This window comes from Lycium barbarum, chromosome 6 (assembly GCF_019175385.1).
Source record: "Lycium barbarum isolate Lr01 chromosome 6, ASM1917538v2, whole genome shotgun sequence".
In the NCBI taxonomy this organism is placed as follows: domain Eukaryota; kingdom Viridiplantae; phylum Streptophyta; class Magnoliopsida; order Solanales; family Solanaceae; genus Lycium; species Lycium barbarum.
In genome coordinates, this window is record NC_083342.1 from 51272571 (window position 1) to 51279370 (window position 6800).

Here is a 6800-nt window from a genome sequence, read left to right on the forward strand (position 1 = left end):
CCCTGTGTGGCTATGATATGATATATATGTATATATGTTGGCCCTGTGAGGCATTGTGGGTATTTCCTGCGAGCAGGTTTTGGGATAGTAAGAAATACAGAGGAAACTCTGCCAAAATTTTCCTAGAAATACAAAAAAAAAAAAAATGTTAGGATAATTTGGAATGGCTTGTGATAATAAAAGATAATTTAGAAAGGGCTGGCAAACCTTGATAGGGTGTTATATTAAGGTGTCAACTGAATTGATCAGCAGGGATAAATTACGACGAGCTATAGTTAAAAAGAATAATAGTATGATTGAGACAAGAGTACGGAGGAGGAAGAATTGTGACGAATACGAATGTATTGATAAGACAGCTTGTGAGATATTAAGGCTAAGATTGACCAGAAAGGGGAAAAAGGTTGAGAAATGTTACACTATAGGATTGATTACGAACAGGATATAATGTGGATATAATAAGGATTGTTATGAAAATGAGTAAAGCCTAGCGAGGAAGTGACTAAAAGATATAACGTGATCTATATGATTAAAGTATAAAGGCTAATGTCAAATGGAAAGGCGAGGTATAGGACGAATAAGAACGGCTTATAAAGTTCTATAGGGAAAGTTCGAAATAACGATTATGTCACGACCCGACTAGGGGCCGTGACGAGTACCCGATACTTGTACCGAGCACCCCTTACCTATCATGTTACCTTTACCTCTTAGCAAGCCGTATAAACAGTGCCATATTTTGTTTTTGAACATTATTGAACATTAACATTAGCCGCGTCGTCATAAACATAAGTAGTAAACTTTCTGCTATCGCGTTACACATGGACGCGAACATCTCAAAATACAAGACATCTAACTGTACATATCTGACCGTGCATATCTGTCTACGAGCCTCTAGACATAGTACACTTATACATAGAAAGGGCCGAGTACTGTCGTGCCCGAGAATACATACACAAAATAGTACCACGGAAATGAGGCTCCGGAACAATTGGAGCGCTGTCAACACTGCTGGTAAGGCTTCTAAGGATCAAGTCCACCCGTCTGCTGACCTGCACGGCATGAAACGCAACGTCCACAAGAAGGGACGTCAGTACGAATAGTGTACCGAGTATGTAAGGCATAAAAGATAATATAAACAGGAGCATAGAGTACAATTAACAATATCAAGAGGTCGTAGGGCATGTAATGAGGTAAGGGAGTCACCTGTACTTAGGAAGGCCCCTTTTTCAGGCCGGCTATCATAAAGGCTTATCTTCTCCTCTTTGAAACATTGCTTTTTCACAGGCACAGAAAATCGTGTTTATATCATGTCATGTTTCATCGTATTATATCCTGCCCTATCATAGCGTGTCGTGTCGTATCACATCTTGGTATATTATGTCATAGCGTATCGAGTCATAGCATAGCGTTTCTTAGCGTATCATATCATAGCTTAGCTTTCCTTTGAAAATATTTTCTTGTTCATATATATATATATATAAAAATAGAACATGTCATATTGCTGAGGCGTCGCCAGCCGATCCATTTAGCCATAAATACACATCCCGCGTCCGGGCATCCCGCGTCCGGGACGATATCATGTCATATAATGCCAACTGATCAGGTGGATATGCGTACATAACGCTCTGCCCTTATCTCCATCTTCCCCGTATACATATGCATATATCATGTACATATATCAGCATCTATAGCGCTCTGGCTCTTTCATCATATACATATACGTGTATCATGTACATATATCAGCGTCTATAGCGCTCTGGATCTTTCGTCGTATACATATTTTATAAACATATACATGTCTTATATACAAATACTTACCTTATATACATATACATGTCGATACACATATACCTGTATCATATAACCAGCATGCACGGGAGTTCAAGGAAAGTTACATGTCCATCGGAGTGACGTAAGGTCGGTGACCTCCGATTACACTATGGAATACTCGTGATGGCTTCATCTCACCTTGAAGGGACGAGTATTTTAAGGTGAGACTATCAACGGAGAATAATATTAAAGTAAACGTAAAATGAAATCGGGGCATCATAGATGTCAGTTCATAGGCTTTGCAATCCTTAGAAAATAATGTCATAGCTAAGGAATATAAATAAGATTCGAAAATTAGTTTATTACTTTCATATTCACATAGAATACTTAGCTTAGGAATTTTAGTCATAGAATCATTCCGGTAGTACTTATCGTAGGCATATCCTATCGTCTAGCATCATTGTTATCATTATCATCATGGAAGTCTCCTCGTTAGAGTAGTTATAGTACTTATCATTTGGTAACGAAATCGGGATCAAAGGATTCCCTTGGATTCAACTTCTAGTAAGTCAAACAGAACTATAAAGAAATTCCGAGAGCAACGGGCCCACCTCGGCCCGAATAAGGTAGCGTATACGATTTGCATGTGGTACATATCATGGCGTTACTTGTGAGGGTTTTAGGGTAGTCGGGTCCCATCTATGCAAGTTCTAGGGGTCTAGGAGGTCTTTTCAACATTTCGCACACTTTATAGTTAATTCTACTGAAGGAAAAAGGAGAAACTTTAGGTGCGGATTCCGGGGAATAAAGTTGTCCCCGAGGCTCGTACCCAACTTATTATATCTAAGACATGCCATAGAAAGAAGGGTGAAGCCTTACATACCTCTTTCCGCTCCTTTTGCTATTCCAAATTCACGTTGCAATTTCGTCAAAATCTGCAATTTGGTCACATTTACCAAAACTTTTATTAGGGTATTTAGAGTTGGATTCTTAAAGTAACACTTGGCTACCGAAATTCCGGCAGCATTTCCCCTGTACATACTCCATCCCACCAAGTTCAACTTGGCCAACTTCAATCAACAACAATCCCGGGAATTCAATCCGGCCAAATTATCAATCACAATGCCAACAACAATACTAACAATTTCCATATTCAATCGAAATTATATTATAACAACTCAATCAATTTACTACTTCTTTCAAAACCTTCCAACTCCAATAATAACCTAATAATCCATATCTCAACAACATCATACTAACCACATTATCTTTCATACATGTAAAAACCTAATATTCAATTTACATAATCTTCCAAAACAAGCTTTCAACTACTAATATCTCACTAAGCTTATTAGGCTTTCATTTGTAATATAAACTCCACAACACAACAACCAACATACTAAATAAAACTTGCTCACTATCCATTCACCATACCACACACATACACGGCTACACACACACATATATCACACGGCCAACATCATGCATTCACAACTACAATCTCTCCAAAATCATTTAACTTCCATCTTCCACATAACATTCACAACAATAACAACCAAACACTAAATAAAATAATTAACACATGGTCTCTACACACACATAGGCATACACGGCCACATCTATATTCTTGTTCTTCAAAATTTTCATTCACTTTTGCCTACTACAACATGCATAAATATCCATAACATGTAAAAGAGCATAAGTTCTCACCTTCCTTTTCCTTCACTTCTTCACTTGACTACAACTTGGCAACTTGTATGATTATGAATTTTTCTTGCTTCAACAACAACTCCACCTTGTTAAGGACCCTCTAATTAGTAGAAAATGATTTTTGAAGGAATTTTGGTCAATTTTTCTTGTTGGATTGCACTTGGCCGAAATGGCCTTCAACTTGTCTCCTTCTCTTTCTTGTTCTTCACTTTCTTGAAAACTCTAGAGACTTAATGAAAAAGATGACTTAGTCATCTTTTTATTTATCTCATTAAACCTTGATGTGGGCTTAAGCCCACACCAAGTGGACGGCCAAACAAGCCCAAACCTTAGCCCACTTATTTTTTTTCTTTTGGCTAGTTCTTGTAATTTATGAAAACAATGTTTTTTTCCAACTTCCAAATTTGCCCTTCGTCTGCTTCTATATTTTCACGAGTCATATTGCGAATTCCCCTTTATGCCCTTGACCTTCCTCATTATTTCCACTTTTAAATTTTTCATAAGCAACTCATATGTCAAACAAATAAAATATGGCCTTTCTTGTTGTCTTCCCGCGATTGCCTCGAATCATCTGAATACGCAAAATGCGGGATATAACAGATTATGTGATAACAGAAATGGAAGCGAGCACAAGAAAAGAAGGAGTTAATTAAAAAAAAGGGAAATAAGAAGGAAGTGAGCGAGATAATAGTGCAGTAATAGGTTATGACATGTCTAGCTGAGGGCACGAGTAATATAAGTGACGGAACAGTGAAGGACTAAACTATAAAGAGATGAGCAACGAAGCAGAATGAGTGCCAGAAAATGATTGGGATGATAAGAACAAATAGGGATGAACAGAATACACTTTGAAAAAGAGAAAGGGATTATGCAGGAGTAGAGGTTTCCGAAGGATACAGGGGTAGCATGAGATTCCTCGTGCACAGAATAAAAGATGGACATAGACTGGAGAAATAAAAGGAGTTCTAAAGGAAACACCTAAGATAAAAGGGAAATATATAGCTACAAACTTAAAGGTGCAGTAAGACGACAATGTGGTAAGATAAGACCATTATTGCGACGGATTTGATATGATTTTGAGTAAGTTAGAATTTAGCGTTGGGTACACGAAAAGGGTGAAAGAGCATAAGACATAAAGGAGTGCTGCGTATAAGTGACTTCACCTCGGAAATAGTGAAATCCTTAAAGGACAAGGACTGTAGATTTGCGAAACAACTAATGTATTGTAAATTTATTAGAGGAAGCAGATGATATCCGTTGGGATAAAGATACTGTTATAAGAGAGCTTGGGACACTTATCATCAGAATATAAGTGCTACCTAATTAAGAGGTTGGGATGACTAGAAGTATAAATTAATTATTGATTGGAGTAAGTACAATGTGGCCTTGAATGAGTTGTTACATTGGTTGCATTACTCGAGTACGGGTTATCTGACGAGATTTTGTACTGTATATAGAAAAGTTCTCATCGCCTCGTGATTTGTGTTAAGGTTTCGTACATGGGTAATCTAAGTTATAGATGATAAAGTAAAGGCATGGATATGGTGCAGTATACCAAATGTATTGGAAAAAAAGAATCATATGAATTTGAAAAATTGAAAATGGGGACATAAAGCAGAATATAAATAGATAAAGATGTAAGTACACCCAAAAGGAGGGAAGCAGATGAGAGAAATGCAAGTGTAAGATGTAAACAACCGACACTGCAATATATTTAATGCGGATACTTAAACTTCAAGTGAGATCCCTTGCTGAAACAAGTTAGTAAGATTTGAAAGCCAGCAATAAACGGATAGAAGTCAGGATGGTATTTGAGTACAATTAAAATGTTGGCAACGGAGTTGTATGCTAATGATATTGTGACTTATGAGTAGCAAATAAGGAGGGATAGGGAATCTTCTATAGTAGAATATGATAAAATTGAATGGTAAGTAAAGGAAGGGAAAGGAGTATGACAAGATAGACAGCAAGTGAGTTTTAGTACAAATAAGGTATGTAGAGCAGAATTAACCAGGAGAAGGAAAGACTATGACTAAGATTGGATATACTTTGTACAAGTTTTACAAGGATAATTATACGATCTACGCATATTTGTATGTTAAGAATGAGACCGAGTGAGTACTTGACAAGAAGAGTTAGGATTCAGTAGTAACAATGTGGTTATGATATTTTGGATACATTAGAGAAAGGTGTAAGATGGTTTGAACCAAAATACCGAGATAGGATTAGTACTTAGGGAAAAAGCCATAGTTGAGTCCCGATATCAACTGAAAAAAATATAAGAGAAGAATGTAAGGTCTGCATAAAGACTAGGGAGACGACGCTAAGATATCTCTTGGGCTCATTTGAGCACTTGCGCATAATCTGATGCGTGATAGGAAAACTAAGCGCAAAATCTGAGTAAAGAGACAATAGAAGAGTTTGAACTAAAGATAAAAGAAACAACACGAGGTAATACACCTAAAGTGTTGCAAGTTAGGTTAAGGGAAATTACGAAATGGTTTAACCGAGACGATCAGAACAAGCGGGTTACTGGTTACTGGATGGCAGTGACTTCATATGTCAAATCAAAAGAAATTCTTTCAGAATTATACCAGTTAATAATAGACAGGTCACAGAGCAGCTATGGAAAGTTATAATATGAGGGAACTCCAGCGCTACTTGATAGCCAACTCTAAAGATCGAGATTAAGAGCTAAAAAGAAAAATGAGAGTTAAAAAGAAAGTCGAGAAGTGATACCTGAGGTTGAAGATTCCAGAATATAGACTAGAACAGCAGAGCAATATAAGGTTATTGGAAAAAACAATCACCTTGGAAAATTTCATTTTATTCGAAAAACTACGAAGGGTCTACGAGTTACCAGAGGTATGAATACTCCAAGGATTGCAAAGTCTAAAGAATCGATGAGGAACGTTTGCACGTTATAAGATCTTGATTAAGGATTAAGAGGTAAGATGAAGTGAATGATCCGTCTTAAAGGAGTAACTATAGGAAAAAAAGGGGAGAGTAAAGACAACGACGTAGAATTACCACTTCGAGAGGCAAGAGCAAGAACAAATATTATGAAAATGGTTACTGAGAAAGCTGGAATGCATTATAACAGATTGAAGGAAATCGACCAACGAAAGAGGCGTGTGAGGAGTATAATTCAGTAAGAGGACATTCAAGGAAATATTGGGAGTGCAGGATTAGTTTAACATTCGAGGACGAATGTTTCAAAGGGGGGAAGGAAGTTATACCCCGTATTTTTTATACGTCGAATTATTCGCAAGATAATCGACATAAGTTAAGGACGAGATTATTTTTGGATATGAGATAGGAAC